Here is an 18898-nt window from a genome sequence, read left to right on the forward strand (position 1 = left end):
TGATTCGCAAACAAATAATATCATATGGTGCTACTTTAAACATAAAAAACCCCTCATATACCAATTGTTGATTGTAAATAAGAGGAAAATGAAATCTTATTTATTGACCTGCATTTTACCAACTTGGCTATATTGCTTACCAGTAAAAAGGCAATTTGTACTTCGGTGTTGTCTACATATGTAATCATGTTGTCTACAAGAAAAAACAAGTAGATTGCTTTATTTCTATACTTCAGCTTGAATAGCTTTCTTTCTTCTGCAGGCCTTAGGGCTTCCAATATGATTTTGAATAAGAACCATAGGAACTGATTAAAATACTGCAGTGGCATACATTTATGTAAAAATAAAATGATATATTTAAATAACACTTATAGTTTATATTTCAGCCCCTTCCTTCATTTGAGATTGATATTTTTGCACACACTACTGTTCTTGGTATCAGTGACCGTTGAGTTGGCTCCAATTCAGTCATCTTATGTATAGCGCAATGAAATGCTGCCTCACCCTGGCTGTCCACAGGAGTGCTGGCCTGCTTGAGCCATTTTCACTTGAGTATCTTCTCTGGTCCTTGGTGTTTTTATTGGCTGATTTTTAGAAATAGTACACCAGGCTTTTCTTCCTCGTCTATTATGGAGGCCCGGCTAAGACCAGTCCACCATGGATGATCCTACTGGCATTTGACAAACTTAGATAGATGTGTGAAACAGTGCCAAATTCCCCAAGTAAGATCAACACTCAGGGTCAGTGATTTCTACTTCAAACTATTCATTTGTTTACCTTACAAGTGACAGCTATAATTCTTCCTATTATTCATATGAGTTTTAATATAAGCAAATTTATTGATTAAGTAGTTGTCAAACTACTTGAAAATGAGTTGAAAAGTGTTATTACTTCTATAAAAACTAAAGCCCCAGTAACTTAGGTATGATAGCCAACTGTGAGTAATTAAAAAAAATATATATGTAAATTTGTGAATTCTGGAAAGGATAGCAAATGATTATACAAGACTAGAAGAGAAATAATAAAAAAAACTCTGATGATATTGCACTTTAACCACTACAAAATTGTTTTCATCTTATTAGCCCACTTTAAACATATCAGAATAGGAAATCATAACCTTTGCTATTTGATTAGGTTTTATTCAAGAAAGATGAAGAACAGAAATCACTAAACATTATCTAAGTAAAATGCCTCATTGCTAAATTTAAAAAATGATTAGTGTATATACAAATGCTTTATTCAAATATCAGAATCATGCTCTTGAATTCTTTTAAGTTGTTGATTAGCACACATCCTATGAAGGCAATCGTGGTCTGACAAACGGTCTTATGTCGGTAAGTGTTGTGAACAGATTTCAAAAGATGACACCGATTTTCTTCCTAGTTCTACCTTCTCTTAATCTCATCTATTATCCAGTTCCTTACTCAAATTCACAAAACTGCAAATGAGACATCTCTAGGTTAATATTTTAAAAGCAAATTAATTTCTCAAATCACCCCACCGCTAAAAATGCCTTCCTCTTAATCTTTCCATATAAGGGACACTTTTTTTGCTTTTTATCAGTGTTTCTCCCAAATGTTAAGGGCCACTATGCAGGCATGATCCTTGATTATAATGTGCAAATTACGTGTGTTCATACATAAAATGCAATGTCTTAATTAATGTTTTGTGTTTTACCTCTGTAGTTTTGATTATCCCTTGCAGTGACTACACAGAAATCAAGGACAAAATTCATGTAAGGGGTTTATTGAAGAAGTTAAATGTTATAATGACAGTATGAAATGCTTGAAACTTGAGTTGTTTATCAGGATTTATTACAGTATACTACAAATAAATGCCCAAAGGACAACCCTCTGCTATAAACCTCAACCATGAGACATTCTGCTGGAGCTCCAAGGGTCAGCAAACACAGCCCCCTGAATTAAGTGCCCAGAGGCATCTCCCTCTAGTAAGATTTAGCCTGAAGGCACTCAGCTCCAATTGCATGTGTCAGCAAACCCAACTCCCCAATTAAGTGCCCAGAGACACCCTACTCAACAAACCAGGATCTTGAACAAAACATGCATCATTTATATTATACCACTGCAAGAAGTCAATCACAAAGATACTAAGTACTCATTTGCTAGTGATTACATTCCTTAAGTAATCATTATGAGTTAGAATGCACTCTATAACAGTAGATTTTGATTTTTGGAGGGGAAATAATAAGAATCAAAAGACTGGTTTCAATTCAATGCTATTACTTCAGTGCTTAGATCTATGCTTCACATGGAGAATATATAAGTATTTTATTAAATGTATGAATAATCCAGATGTCACTTTTATAACAAATATTAAACTATTTTATCATTCAATAAATATTTTCATTATCATGAATAATTTAAAGAAAAGCAGTACGCAATATGATTCTATATTCATTAATCTCCTATGTGATTTAATATATTTTTGTTTACTTTAAAATGAAGTTTATATATATAAAATTTTAAAAGCTAATATTCTAACTATAAATGCCACACCTATCCAACATATATATTATCATTAGAAGATGATTGTTTTTTAACAAATAAAATAATATTAATACAAATAAAATTAACAATAATAATAGCCTATTTTTATAACATATAGTGCAGTGTCTCACTTTCCAGTAATAAAATACATGCATGTATTTTGTTGGAATCTAAACTATATAAATTTATCTATGGAGCTAATCTTAAATATAACAATTGATCCATTATTATTACATATAAAGTGCTTAACATTTTCATTTGTCCATCAGGAAAGCTTTCAAACAAACAAATAAAATGTTGTTCTCTGAAAATGTCAAATGAATATATGAAGCATGTAAGGCCTTAATTCCTAGAGATTTCCCATATTCATGAATTTGGTCCCTTCTCAGAACTACTCCTCCCAAGTATACACCTCTGGACTGAATATTATGGTGCAATTATGGAATTCACTGTATAATCATGTAAAGTTGAATGAATATATATATATATATATTTACAACACAGAAATTTAATCACATGATATACATGCTAGCGAATTGGGAATGAAAATGTACACCAGAAGATTAAACTATTCAATTTGTTATTGTTGTTCGTTTCCAAAGTCTATTTGAACGCACAATGATGCCATGTGATAGACTAGACTTCTCTACAGGATTTTCTAGGATATAATCATTATGTAAAGAGATTCATAGTAACATAATTTCATATAACAAAATACTGGTCACAATATTAATTTCAAGAAGGATGAATCAATAAATTGTGTAATATTGACACAATGAATATTAGTTAAAATGAATTAAAAATAGGAAGAGTAAAAGGAATTCTGCACCTAAAATATATAATAAGCAGATTGATTTCCAAAAAGTTACATTCACTCTAATCATGCATACAAACTTATAAATACAAACATATAGAAGTAATGCTTGTGATGACCAAAAATTGGTTTTTGGGAATGATTGTAAAAGTTGGTGAAATCCTATCTGTAATTATAAAAATCAAGCTATAGACTACAAAAACAAATCAATGTAAAGATTTTAAAAAGGGATCTATCTATGGATATTATGATGCTGTCTTGTTGTTCGGTTCCAGCAAGTTGGTTTGGACTTATAGGGACCCGATATACAACAGAAAGAAACATCACCCAATTCTGTACCATTCTCATAAATGTTTGATCCCATTATCGCAACCACAATGCAAATCTATCTCATCATGTTCCTTAATCTTTTTTCAGTGTTTTTTCACTTTTTCTACCATGGTATTTGTCTCTGCTCAAGACATTCCCACAGTATGTGAGACAAAGTGTCACCATCTTTGTTTTTGAGGAGCATTCTGGTTGTACTTCTTCCAAGACAAATCGGTGTGTTCTTTTGGCAGTTCACAGTATTTTCAATATTCTTTGCCAACACCATGATTCAAATGCATTGATTCTTCTTCAGCCTTCCTTAGTCAATGCCCAACTTTCATATGTGTATGATGTGATTGATAATGCTATCACTATGGTCAGGGGTACCTTAGTTCTGAAAGTAGCATCCTTCTTTTTTAAACTTTAAAGAGATTCTGTCTGATCTCTGTCTCATAGTAATAGGTCTTAGGGCAATCCATCTTATAATGTGTCCCTTTGTGAAGTCACAGGAAGTCAATGCTGCCCCATGTCATGCTTAGCAACTTCTACCCCCCCAACTTAGTTTATTCATTAACTCATTTTTTACTGTGTATATATTATAAAAAAGCATTCTAATCATAGATATAAGTAGATTTACCTAATGCAATTTGTTTTTTGATTTATTGGATGCTGTTTCCATGAGCATTTGGTGTGGATCCAGTTAGCAGTTGCAGCAGTACATTGGCAGGGAACTCTCAGAGGTTCAGGCCAGATTCAGAAGAGGACATGGAACAAGGATTATTATTATTTATATCTGATTTATCTTGGATAAAAAAAGGAATACCAGAAAGAGATTTACTTGTGTTTCATTGGCTATGCAAAATAATTCCACTGTGTGAATCACAATAAACTCTGGAAAGCCTTGAGAAGAATGTAAATGGCAGAACACTTAAAGGTCCTGACAAAAAGCCTGCACAGATAATGAGGTACTTAGTTTATTGTGCCAACCTGGCCCATAAGCACATGTGGGATTAATAGAAGGGAGGAGAGATATGGCTTGGCGAGCCTCACCCTTCTTGTCTCTTGCTCTTTGATCATCGGACCAGTGTGCAGCTACCTTGCTTGTTCTGTGGTTCAATTTGCAAGCTATACTACCTGTGGAACACCTAACCCGTGGACTGTGTCGCTGTAATTTGAGGTTCCTTCAAGACCAGATTGACCACACTATTGGAGTATACATCCCTCGAACTGATGACTGTCAGACCCTGTCATCTGACTGACTGTTAGTGACCTCCTTTGCTGTTTGTTGCCTGTTCCCAAAGACCCTGAATTGCTCTACAGGGGACTACCCAGAGGCTCTCAAGACTTGAAGGACTGCCAGTGTCTCACAACTTTCTCATGGGAGTGAGTTGCACTGAGCCATTTGTACTGCTTTATACTTTAATTATCTGTTTATTTCTTATGTTATACATCTATTTGTATAAATATATATAAAATTATTAGCATTCTGGTTTTGTTTCTCTAGAGAACTCCATCTAACACAGATAGTATGTCCTAAAAATTTTGATAATTGTCTTAAAATTGAAAAGATATAAGTAGAAAGATAAAAATCACACAAGGTAAACTAGAAAGACTGAATAATCCTTTAATAGACTTAACAATATCTAAAGCCATTTGGAATAACCTACACACAAAAAATTTGTGTATAGATAATACCATCAGGTATTTTATCTAATGTTAAAGAATTAAATATATACTTTTTAACAAAATTTAGTAGAGACTTTATCAAGTTACTTTACTAGGCCATTATTATTTGGATCTATAAACCTAAAACTGTTCTATAATGCTTTCATTTACAATGATACAAAGTATAGCAATATATAAAATGGAAAACATTAAATATAATTCATTAGATTAACAGGATAGAGAGGAGAAGCAATATTTGATAGCTTTCAGCCCTGTTTTAATGAAAAAATAAGAAATTCCCAATAATTTAAAAATAGAGACTCTCTTAATCTGATAAAGGTTATCAGCAAAAAAGAGAGATGTAATTTTAAGAATAATAGCTTTCAAGTGGATTCTGATTCACAGCTACCCTCTAGGACAAGTTGCAATATTTTCTGTAGGGTCTTCAAGACTGTACATCTTTACAGAAGCAGACTGCGCCTCTCTCTCCTGCAGAATAACTGCGAGGTTAGCATCCTACTGCGTGCACCACTGTGCCTTCAGGGTTCCATAACATGACACTTAATGGTCAAACATTCAATGCCCTCCTGACTGTACAATGCTGGCTTCAAGATGTGGATAATCATTCTCTCTAATTCTATTTTCCAAAATAATGGCAGTCAAAAACAGTGCAATCATATAAACAAAGCACATAAAACTTGAAAAGGAGAAAGAAAACTAGTACTGTTATAAAATTTAAAAATATACGTAGAATATACATAGCATCAAATGAGTTAAGAAGAAAATAAAGCAAAGTTGGAGGGTAGAAATTTTTATCAAGGCCTAGGAGCAGCACCCTACCTCCTCGGGTTTCACAGGAGGAGAACACTATTCATTGTCTTAAGGCTTATTCCTAGGAGACGAGATCAGGCTTGCCTCCACTCTTCCAACTACTTTATCTATATTGATGCTATTCTTTTCATAAAACTTTTTACTTCTATTTTGGGTCCTATAATCTGTTGCAATGGGCGCACAGTACTCGTGATTATGGGCTTATTCGAGAAGCTAACAGGGCAAACTTCAGAATGAGCAATGTTTCGGATTTAATCCTTTCTGTCAGGAACATATCTCTTCAGCCACACCCATGGGCACACTGCCTCTGATCCTAATCATTCAGCCCCTGGGGTTATGCCCTGCTTGGGCAATGGAACAAAGCTCATTTGGCCCTGCCCATCACTGCCCCCAAACATGCCACCATACATTTCAGCCCAAAGTTCTGGCTCTGTGGATCAAAAAATCTAGCTTCTCTCATTAAGGCCCTAGAGACACCCCACTTCCCAAGTAAGCCTTTTGCCTGAAGACACTCAGGCTGACTTTGCTCGGTGGGGCCATGAAGCCCACTGGTCTTCTGTTTTGAGTCATTCTTCTCTGTCATGCGATGGCACAGCAGCTTTCCTGGTATCCCATCTCTCTTGCTCGTGTGTCCAGGATCTCTCCTGGATCTTATCTATTGATGGTCTTGAGGCTTACAATTCCTACTTCTGAGATGGATAATTTTCTTTTCTTTACTTTCTCTTTTAGACGTGAATGTTTTTCAAAGCAGTGTAATGAGATGTTTGATCTGTTTTGCCATCCCTCTCATTAGAGTCCCCTGATAATACTGGAATGATCTCACCTCATCCTTTAGTTACAAGAGCTATGGCTAGTAGAACCATGTTAGATAACTCAAGATACAATGAAATCAACATACGTGATCTGTTTTATGTACATATTTCATCAATAAAAACCGGATAGAGATTTAAACATTAGAAAATAGATAATAAGCACCAAAATAATATAATACCTAGATGTAAATTGTGCAAATGTTACAGAAGATTATACTGAAAATTATAGACATTCATAAGAGAAATTAAAGAAAAAATAAGTTAATCTTATGAGTGTAAAATGCAATTTTCTAAAGATGTAGTTTCTCTCCAAATGAAAGCCTATGTTCACCATTCACTCACTCACTGTCATCAAGCCTATGCCCACTCACAGCAACCTTGTCGGAGAGGGTAGACTGTCGGAGAGGATTTCTGGAATTGTAACTCTTTCTTTACTAAAGCACAAAGTCTCAACTTTCCCCCACAGACTGCATGGTGATTTTGAACTGCTGGTCTTGCAGTTAGTAGCGCCATACCTAACTACAAGGTCAGCGTGGATCCCCATCAAACTGCCAGGAAGAGTGTGTGTTTATGTGTGAAGTTAATCAGGTGAAGCTAAAATTTATGAGGAAATTCAAAGACACTTTAAACTAAGGCAATGATGAGGGGAAAAAACAGTTTCAAGATTTATTTTATATGTAGAGTACTAGGACAGCATAAAAATATGAGTTGTGCATTAGTGTTGACACATGCCCAAACATAAAACAATACAAGTATTACTTTATAAGAAGTACAGTGCAGTTTACAGACAGAAGTTTAATCGCTTTTCCTTATGTGACCCATGGGAGCACCCTTGGACTTGATTACAGATAGAACTCTTTAAAGAGAGCTGGTTGTCTTGTTTACCGTGAGGTGGGCAAGTGTGAAGGACTTCAAAGAGTTGACTAACTAATGGAATTAAAAACAATAAAAAGTTCCCAGAAACTTTTGGAGGCCCTTAGATATTCCTTATAACACCAACTATCAAACAAGAGGAAACACCTACAGGGAAGGTAAACATCAGTAAACTGTACATGTAGCATTCATCAAAATGCAACATGAAAGTGAAACCAATGGAGTGAAATAAAATATGAACACTACATGTACGTGACGACAAAATTTTAATTTGGTGTAGTCATGCCCAAACATTGCCATCAGGTTCATTCGAACTCCCCGCCCTGCTATCCAGAGTCTCTGAGACTCCATTTGAAAGAGGAGACACTTTCTCCTACAGAGGGCTGTGGCTACAGAGTCACCTTCTTTAGAAAACGCAAAGAACTCCCGAATTGGAAAGAAAGTAAAGCAAGTCCTCATTAGTCATTAGCTAAATGAACATGAAATACGATGTAAAATTTAACACCCCCACCAGAATGACTAAAGGAAAATAAACAAGTTGAAGCTTGTTAAGAAACTAAAACGGCAAAGGCTACAGATGGAAGAATCTATACTGATAACTGTAGAATTTATAAATGTCTTTAGCAATATTTACAATCCTTTGATATATGTTTACCAGTGACTTAGCATTTCCATGTCTGGGTCAATCCTCCAGAGGATTTTGGTCGCAGTTCCCTGAATAGCATGTTCATTTTAGCACTATTCATAATACCACAGATGCTTATCAATAGTAGCATGATGAATAAATAAATGCATGTTTATTCAGTGAAAAATTACACATAAATGAGAATGGATATTTCACAGGTACACATAAAACATGAATGAATCTCACAAATAAAATACTAAGCAAACTAAGACATAAATGATAATATTCTGTATGGTTATATTTAAATAAGGTATTCAAATGAATAAGGAAGTCTTAGATCATCAAGAGTCAGGATAAGATTTGCAATATGAGAGAACGTGAGTGAGTGGAGGGAGTGTTAGGTACATATTCCAAAATGTTGATAATAACCTTCCTCTTCAACTAGATGATACTTTCCCAGATATGCTTGGCTCTCCATTTTTTTTAAAATCGTTTCATTAGGGACTCAAACAACTCTTATCACAATCCATACATATATCAATTTTGTAAAGCACATCTGTACATTCATTGCCCTCATCATTCTCAAAACATTTGCTCTCCACTAAAGCCCTTGGCATCAGGTCCTCATTTTTTCCCTTCCCTCCCCGCTCCTCCCTCCCTCATGAGCTCTTGATAATTTATAAATTATTATTTTGTAATATCTTGCCCTGTCCGACATCTCCCTCCACCCACTTTTCTGCTGTCCATCCCCCAGGGAGGAGGTCACATGTAGATCCTTGTAATCGAGTCCCTCTTTCCAACCCACTCTCCCTCTATCCTCCCAGTATCGCCACTCACACCACTGGTCCTGAAGGGATCATCCACCCTGGATTCCCTGTGTTTCCAGTTCCTATCTTTACCAGTGTACAACCTCTGGTCTAGCCAGACTTACAAGGTAGAATTTGGATCATGATAATTGGGGGGGGGGGGAGGGAGTGAGCATTTAGGAACTAAAACTATTTTTCATTGGTGCTACATCACACCTTGACTGGCTCGTCTCCTTCCCTAGACCCCTCTGCAAGGGGATCTCCAGTGTCCGACAAATTGGCTCTGGGTCTCCACTATGCACCGCCCCTCCCTCATTCACTATGGTAAGATTTTTTTGTTCTGATGATGACTTACACCTGATCCCTTCAACACTTCATTATCGCACAGGCTAGTGTGCTTTTCCATGTGGACTTTGTTGCTACTGAGCTAGATGGCTGCTTGCTTACCTTCAAGCCTTTAAGACCCCAGACACTATACCTTTTGATAGCCATAGCAATTTGGTAGTAGATTAGCCTTCTAAATCATGATATTCTGGTACTACACATTCTCACTATTGGGTTTGATTAGGTATTAAATATATACTTATGAAATGATTTCTATTTGATATTTCTTTTACTAAAATATTGATGTTCCATGTACACTCAGTCTTCTCATGCTGTAATTGGTAAATGCTTCCCCATTATCCATTTCCATTATCAGAAGTTGTAAAGGTAGAGAAGAAAAACAGAAAATCAAGAACTGAAAAATTCTTACAAATAAAACATCCAGAAACACAGTTAATACTTTTCAAAGTGATAGAAAAATCTGTTCAAATCAAATAACAATGGGATCATAAACCAGACGTGCTCTGTTAATGAGAACTTTCAATAAACATATCACTCAAAGCATGGTGGAAGACAAGACTTCACAATTCTACTATGATCATCTTTACTTCTACTCACCCTTTTCTCCCCGGTGTGTCTGTGTGCAGAGCTAATCCTTTTTCCTGTCTTCCCTCATTATTCTAGTTCATTTCCCCTTGGTATAATATATAAAAATACATCATCTATTCATTACCAATATGCAAAATTCATGAAATATTTCACTATTTTTATGGAAACATATGCATCCATTACTTTATACTAGAACAAGCCACATATAGAGCCTTCCCCTAACAATACAGCTTATCATTTTTTAATTCCATGACTTTAGCATAAAAATGCCTACATTTATGAGTTATGCATGCAATAGTTTTATTTCTACTATTATGAAACTTATTTTATCTGGAAATAATATTAACAAGATATATTAACTGAAACTATATATTATGAAGCTATCCAGGTATGATTTTGTAATCTTGTAACTGTTGTTAGGTTGGCTTGGACTCATTGCTTCCTCTGTACAAAGAACAAATACCGCAGTGTGGGCCATCTTCACAGTTGTTCTTTGATTGGAACCCATCGTGGCTGCCACCATATCAATCCATCTTGTGGACAGGTTCTTCTTCATGACCCCTCTTCTTTACCAAGCATGGTGTCCGTCCCCAGGCACTGCTCTTTCCTGAGAACATGTCCAAAGTGCATGAGACAAATTCTCACCATCCTTGCTTGTAAGCATTCTGGCTGTACTTCTAAGACAGATTTTTTTTCTTTTAACAATCCATGGTAGTTTCAAGATTTTTACTAACACCATAATTCAAATACACAGATTCTTCGTCAGTCTGCAACTCTTTAAAGAGATCCTGTGCAGTGTCTTTGCCAATGCAATGTTTCATTTGATTTCCTGTCTGTTGCATCGATTGTGTTACCAAGCAAGACCACAGTCTTGACAAGTTCTATCATTTGTCATAATGTTAGCTATTGTTCCAGTTGTGAGGATTTTGATTTTTATTACATTGAGTTGTAGTCCATAGTCAAGGCTACAATAAAGATCAATAGCAAGTGACTCCTGTTCTTCACTTTCATAAATCAATGTTGTGTCATCTGCATATCAATGGTTGTTAAAAGCCTTCTTCCAATATTGATGTTGCATCCTTTTTCAAATAACACAGCTTCTCTGATTATTTGCTTAACAACCAGACTGAACAAATTTGGTCGGTGGATAGTCCTCTGACAAACAACTTTAATAATTTATAACCATGATGTATTCCCTTATTCTATTTGTACAACTGGTTCTTGATCACAAAAAAGTTCCTCATGAGCGCAATGAAGTGCTCTGGAATTCCCACTCCTGTCAAGGCTGTCCATGGTTTTTATGTCCCACAAAGTCAAATGTATTTGCATACTCAATACAATACAGCCAAACATCTTTGTGTTTGTTCTTTCTGCCAAGATTGATCTGACTTCAGCAATGGTATGAAGATTTTCCAAAATAAACAGAAATATTATTTTCAAAGCTATGTATTTCAATTTTTTTAGAAAACAAACGTATCACCTTCAAAATACTCTCCATTACACTTAATACATTTGTCAAATCTGCAATTCCATTCTTGGCAACATTTTTCAAACTCATCTGGATGGCTGACAGCACCTCCCTCAATTTTTACTTCACGTCTATGTCGTTAGATTGCTGTCCTTTCATGTCCCTCTCCATTTGCTGAAACAAAATGAATTCTAAACAAGCGAGGCCAGGTGAGCAATGTGCTTGGGGTAAGAGAGGCATGCTGGGGGTTTTTGCCCAAAACTGGTGCACTGAGATGACAGCATGAGCTGCTACATTGTCCTGGGGGCCAAATTAATCTCCTGTCTGCCAAAAATCAGGCCTTTTTTGCCAGACACTGTTATGCAATCTTTTCAGAACTTCTAAATAGAAAGCTTGATTAACAGTCTGACCTGGGAAACAACTCTAAATGCACTGAGTCTACTTTTCATCTGTTTGGGAAGTTGATAGAGGTACAGAACTAGGTTTGTCACCAATTGACGTTTAACCTTTTTTGAAATGAGAAAACCACTTGTACACTTGAGTTTTTCCATAGGGCTGGCCTTGTAATCTCTTTTCAGCATCACAACAGTTTCTGTGGTATTATTCCTTAGCAGGAAACGAAATTTCACAACCTCAAAGGGTTCTCTTAAATCAGCCATAACACACACACACACACACACACACACACACACACACAAACAACCCTGGGGTCTGAACAAAACTGATTTTAAGAAAAAACTCACAGGGAAACCGAGCTGATTCCAGGAACCCAAGTGGAAGGTGAATTTTGAGAATGATGAGTGCAACGAATGTATAAGGGTGCTTTGCTCAATTGATGTATGTACAGATTGCGATAAGAGCTGTATGAGCCCCAATAAAAAGATTTATTAATTTTAAAAAATCCAAAGCAAATACAAAAAGAAAAAACTCGCTGATCAGAAAGAGCCTTCTCAGGCAAGGTCACTGAGTGCACTAATCAGAGCAAGTTGCTCTATGCTTGCCTAGGCGTGGAAATGCATGCTATGCAAGCTCAACCTAGTGGAGATTTTATTCCATTTTATTTGGGGGTACCCCTTCGATACCTCCTTTCATCTCCTTTCTGAATCAGATCAGTCAATGTACTGCTGAAAACTTTATTGGATAATCTTAAAAAAATTTTAAAATTCACTTGCATGTGACATTATGATATTATCATCCAGCATTCTGTTGTGATACCTTTCTTGGCAATGGGAAAAATATGGATTTCTTTCAGCCAATTGGATAATTAGCTGTCTTCCAAATTTCCTGGAATAAACAAATGAGTGATTTCAATGTTTCATAAGCTTACCAAAACATTTTAATTGGTGTTAAATTAATTTATGAAGATTTGATTTTGGAATATGCTTTCAGTGCTTCTTGCTACCTCTTGAGAGTGTTGAATACCGATAAGTTCTTTCTGGAGTCCCGACTCTGTCCATTCTTGCCATCTTTTTTTGATGCTTCCTGCATCATTCAATATGTTACTCATAGAATCCTTTAAGATTTCATCTAGAGTCTTGAATTTTTTCTTGAGTTCTTTTGTCTAAGTTGTACTGCACACATTTTTCTTTGTGGTTTTCCAAATGTAAGTCTTTACACATTTCATTTTAATATTTTTCTTTGTCTTCTTGAACTGTCCTTTGAATTGTTCTGTTCAGTTCTTTGTTTATTTTTTGTTTTATTGGGGGCTCTTATAAATCTTGTAACAAACCCTACATCTATTGTATTAAGCGCATTGTACATATGTTGCCACCACCATTTTCAAAACATTTTCTTTCTACTTAAGCCCTTGGTTCAGCTCTTTGATTTCTTCATTTCTTCCTTGTGATTTCTCTCAAGTGGCCCTTGGGAACATATAAATCATAGCTACATGAATTAATTTTGATTCACACTTAATCAGAGCCCTAGCATAAGCACAATTAGTTTTATGACATTGTCCTACATGATTTCTGTTCTCATGAAGAGATCACTGAAGATACGAGTGCTATAGTAAAGTGTGGTGAAACTAATCAGTTGAACACCAACTATAAGAATATCATTCAATTTTTTAAAATAATTAAATCATTTTATTGGGACCTTATGCAACTCATCACAATCCACAAATACATCCATTGTGTCGAGCACTTTTGTACATTTGTTTCCCTCATAATTCTCAAAACATTTGATTTCTACTTGAGCCCTTGGTATTAGCTCCTCATTTTCCCCTCCCTTCCTGGTTCCCTCTCCCCAATAAACCCTTGATAATTTATAAATTATTATTATTTTGCCATATCTTACACCATCCTGCATCTCCTTTTACCCACTTCTCCACTGCTCATCCCCCAGGAAGGAGGTATATGTAGATCCTTGTATTCCCCCTTTCTACTCCACCTTCCTTCCACCATCCAAGGATTGTCCCTCTCACTACTAGTCCTGAGGGGTTCATCTGTCCTGGATTCCCTGTGTTTCCAGTTCCTATCTGTACCAGTGTACATCCTCCGGTCCAGCCAAATTTATAAGGCAGAATTGGGATCATGATAGTGGCAGGGGAGGAAGCACTCAAGAACTCGAGGAAAATTGTATGTTTCATCATTGCTACACACCCCCAACCTTTCTGGAAGGGGATGTCCAATTGCCCACAGATGGTCCATGGGTCTCCACTCTGCACTCTCCCTCACTTACAATAATATAATCTTTTTGGTCTTTCATGCCTGGGACCTAATCCCTTTGATTCCTCGTGATCTCACAGGCTGGTGTGCTTCTTCCACGTGGGCTTTGTTGTTTCTCAATTAGATGGTTGCCTGTTTATCTTCAAGCCTTTAAGACCCCAGACACTACATCTGTTGATAACCAGGCACCCTCAGCTTTTGTCACCACATTTGCTTATACACCCGTTTTGTCTTTAGCAACTGTGTCAGAACAGGCTGGTGTGCTTCTTCTATGTGGGTTTTATTGTTTCTCAGCTAGTTTATTTTCAGGACTTTAAGACCCCAGATAGCCGGGCACCATCAGCTTTCTCACCACATTTGCTTGTGCACCTGTTGTCGTCAAAGATAATGCCAGGAAGTGAGTATCTCAGACTTGCTAAATTGTTAGAACAAAGTCTTTTTCTATTGAGGGAGTACTTGAGTCGGGGCCCACTGTCCATCTGATTCCACTTTTAAAGACTTGCTGTGGAAAAAAAAATCCATCTCAGTGAGGTGACAGTTAAATTTGCATGGAAGAAACACACTGACCTATGTGATCCAAGGAATGTTAATAATAAAAGTCAAGCTCGGAGGGAGGAACTGAACTAAAACTCTGATAACTCAGTTTGCAGAAGGTTGAGAATCAGAGTGTGAAAACCAAAATCCATTTGCAGGATCCTAAGTGGGCTATACTTCTGGTGAGACCCCTCTGACCATTACCCAAGGACGTGAATAGCCGTTCTACCAGAGAGAGTACTTAGGAAATTGGACTAATGAAAATGTATTTAGTTTAATAATTAACATTATAATGTTTGTTTTTCTTTCTGACCCATTTTAAATTTGTTCTAGTTTTTATTTTTTCTGTTGTTTTTTGCAACTGAGGCTCTTGTATGTTTTGTTTATTTTATTTAATGTGTTTTTGTATATTTTATCCCTATAAAATACAGGGTAGGTAAATGTATAGAGACAGTAACTGCATTCATGATTTGTTGAGGTTTTGGCAAGGAAGGTTCAGAATAAATGGTGAACTAATAAAAATGAGTATAAGAAAGAAGAAAATGTTCTAAAATTGATCGTAGTGATGATTTCACAATGACTTTTAATATGTTTAAACCATTGAGCTGGAGTATATGTGAATAATATATAACAAAACTGTTTAAAAATTTTAGAAAGAAATAAAATAGAAATAATTGGATCTCAGAAGAGACTGTGTAACTTTCTGGTGAATACAGATTAGCTAAAGTGACAAAAGGAAATGATAAAGGAGCTGAGTAGAAAATTTCAAAAATTTCCCAGAATACAAGTAAATTATTATAATGAAATATGCAAAGATCTAAATTAGAAAAGAAAAGGTAAAAATAATACACATGGTATTACTCAAGCTGAAATAGCTAAAGAAAAATGTAAAACCTCGAGTTTAAATATTGAAATATTATAGGGTTAAAATATTGAACGATGCAGGAAACAGAAGATGGAAGGAATGCACAGGTCAGTGTACCAAACATAATTGGTCAATGTTCAGTCATCTCAAGTCATAACATCTGATCAACAAATAATGATGCTTACAGAAGAAATTTAGGTTACATTGAAACCTTGGCAAGAAACAAGCCTCCAGATATTGATATAATGCTAATGGGAATGCTTCAACAAAAATTAATAGTATTCAATTGCCTACATAAAGACATTTGGAAGATAAGTACTTGAAGAATATGCTAGAAGATTCTCATATTTCTGTTCATCCCAAAGAAAGGTGACCTAACAAAGTGTGTAAATTATCAAGCAATGTCAATAGCACATGCAAGTGTAACTTTTCAGAATATATCTAAAACATTGTTGCTCTTGTAAATTGACTGGGAGCTGGCAAAAATTCCAAGTCAATTTAAGAATGGGAATGAGGGAAATTATCGCTGACATCTTATGGATCTTGGTGCCAAGCAGAGAACACCAAAGAGATGTTTGCCTGTGTTTTATTGACTACACAAAGGCATCCAGCTGTATGGAAAATAGCAACATTAGGAAAACAACGAAAAGAATGAGAAGTCCAGAAATTTCAATGTGCTCATGTGGAAACTGGAAACAGACCACCAGGCTCACTAACAAAGTAAAGGGCTGTAACGTGACTTAAAATTAGAAAGTTTGTGCATGAGTATTGTATCCTTTCACCAGATATGTTACATGCGTATTCTGTGCAAATAGTCTGGTACGCTGGACCATATGAAGAAGAACATGCTATTGAGATTGGCAGAAGGCTCATTACATTGTGATAATTAGATGGCAGAAGTTTGTTTGCTGAAACCAGAGACTGAACTCATTTACTGATGAAAATCAAGGCTACAGCCTTCAGTATGCATAAAATATAGATAAAGATATATGCTCACAACTACACCAAGAGGCAACAACATGACAAAGATAAAGGAGATTGAAGTTGTCGATTATTTCATTACATTTGGATCTACAGTCAACACTTATGGAAACAGTAGTCAAAATGTCAAATAATGTAATACACTGGGAAAATATGCTGCAGTTTTATTGTCCATTCTTTATTATAAATTTTCTGGCAGCTTACATTTTTAATCAGTTTACGAAAGTAGAAGGATTCATCTCCCTCACATGGAATGGCTGGTAGTTAAAAACAGATGACCTTGTGGTTAGAAGCCCTACACACAAGCCATTACCCCACCTGCACTATGTTCCATGACACAAAAGTTAAAACCCATTTATAGTTTGACCTATTGCTTTATCATCTTTCTCTTGTACTTCCCTTCTTTGGTAGTCTTCAAAGTATTTTATGGGGGAATATATATGATAGGAACTTCCATTGCAGAATTAAAAGTTTCAAAAGGGCAAAAATGTCCCTTTCAGAATTAAGGTATTTTCAATTTTATCATATGCATGTTAAAGAAAGTTGGACCATAATGTAGGTATGGGAATACTTTGAATTATGCTGTTATTAAATAATACTAAAAGAACTATGGACCAACAAGAGAAAAAACAAATCTTAGAAGAAAGACATTTAAATGCTCATTAGAAGTGAATATGGCAATGCTGTCTCATGCATTTTGGACATGTTGTGAGGACGGAGTAGTTCTTAGAAGAAGACATGTTTGTTTTAATGTAAGTTCAGCTAAAAAGAAGAGCTTAAAGGAGATGGATCGACACAGTAGCCGCATCAATACCAGAGTACTCCAAAAAGCTCAAGGAAACATTCCATTGTCTTTTAATTCCGTTTTTCCTACAAACTCTTAGAAGCACTCCATATAAGAATGATTTTGAGAGCGGCCTAGAACTGGGCAATAGCGCTTTGTTTCTTTTTATTTGTGAGGCTGGAACTAATTCATTGGACATCTAAAACAACAACTTTATAATACTATACATTGCAGGTAGTACTGTACCCTATATAAATATTTTAAAAGATGAAGTCTTCTACTCCCATAGAGTTACAGCTGTGGGAACCAGCAGAGACAGTTCTACCCTGTCCTATAAGGTCACTATGAATCAGTATCAACACAATGTTAATTAGTGAATGTTAATAATGATTAAGTAGCTGACGTGACTATTTTCTATCTAATCCTCAAGTTCCATCCTGGTGTTGTGAGTTGTTGGTAGTTCCCATTGGGTTGATTCTGAATCATGGCAGCTTTATATGGTCAGAGTATAATTGCTACAAAAGGTTTCCAATGCTTTTGGAAGCATGTCACCACGTTTGTGTATAAGCTTGTAATTTCAGAATTTATTTTTAAATAATTTTGGATCATAAATTTCCAAATCTGCCTTTGGTATATGGAAGTTTCAAGGGACCATGTACTATTAAAGGTAATTGCTCTTATGAGAAATATAGGCGTGAAGACTGGCTTCAATGTGAAAGCATTAATTTCTCTCTGTCATCAAGAAGATAGAGGGTTTCGCTGTGACAGTTGTGCCGTGCTTTGTCCCTTGACTCCTTCTACATCACTTCTGCTGCCTGGGCTCCCACTTATGCTACAACTTCAACATTCATGGGAGAAAATGGAGAGAGGCCCCCAATTACGTTGAAAGGAGCCTCCTGAAGCCTCGTGCAATATTTCTACAGACCCTCCATTTGCCAAGATACTATCCCATGGCCTCACTCCTTCGCCAGGCAGGCTAAGACTGCAGGTGTGTCCTAGGTGTCCAATCTATGCGTGTCTCACAACCATGTATCTACGCTGTAACCTCCTCCTCCTTCTAACATGACTCCTTTTATTTCTCGTCCTCACACATCCTACTTTCTGCCATTAGCCCTGCTTCTAATTTTTCCTCACTCTCACCCTTCTAGCTTGCCTAACTATTTATAAAACCCATTGTTATGAAGTCAATTTCACCTCAAAGGGACCCTATCAGAGAGCAGAATTGCTACATATGGTTTCCAAGGCTGCAATATTTTAATGCTTTATATTGATTATTCCATTTACTAATATTCTATTTTCAACAACTGCTTGATGTCATTCCTGTTAGTATCCTAATTTTACAGATAAGGATTCAGCAAAAGCATAAAGCAGATTCCATCAGCTGGGAAAAGAGGACCATAAACATACCGCCCCCAGGTGCTAAGG

The sequence above is a fragment of the Tenrec ecaudatus genome, chromosome 7, assembly GCF_050624435.1.
Source record: "Tenrec ecaudatus isolate mTenEca1 chromosome 7, mTenEca1.hap1, whole genome shotgun sequence".
Taxonomy (NCBI): Eukaryota; Metazoa; Chordata; class Mammalia; order Afrosoricida; family Tenrecidae; genus Tenrec; species Tenrec ecaudatus.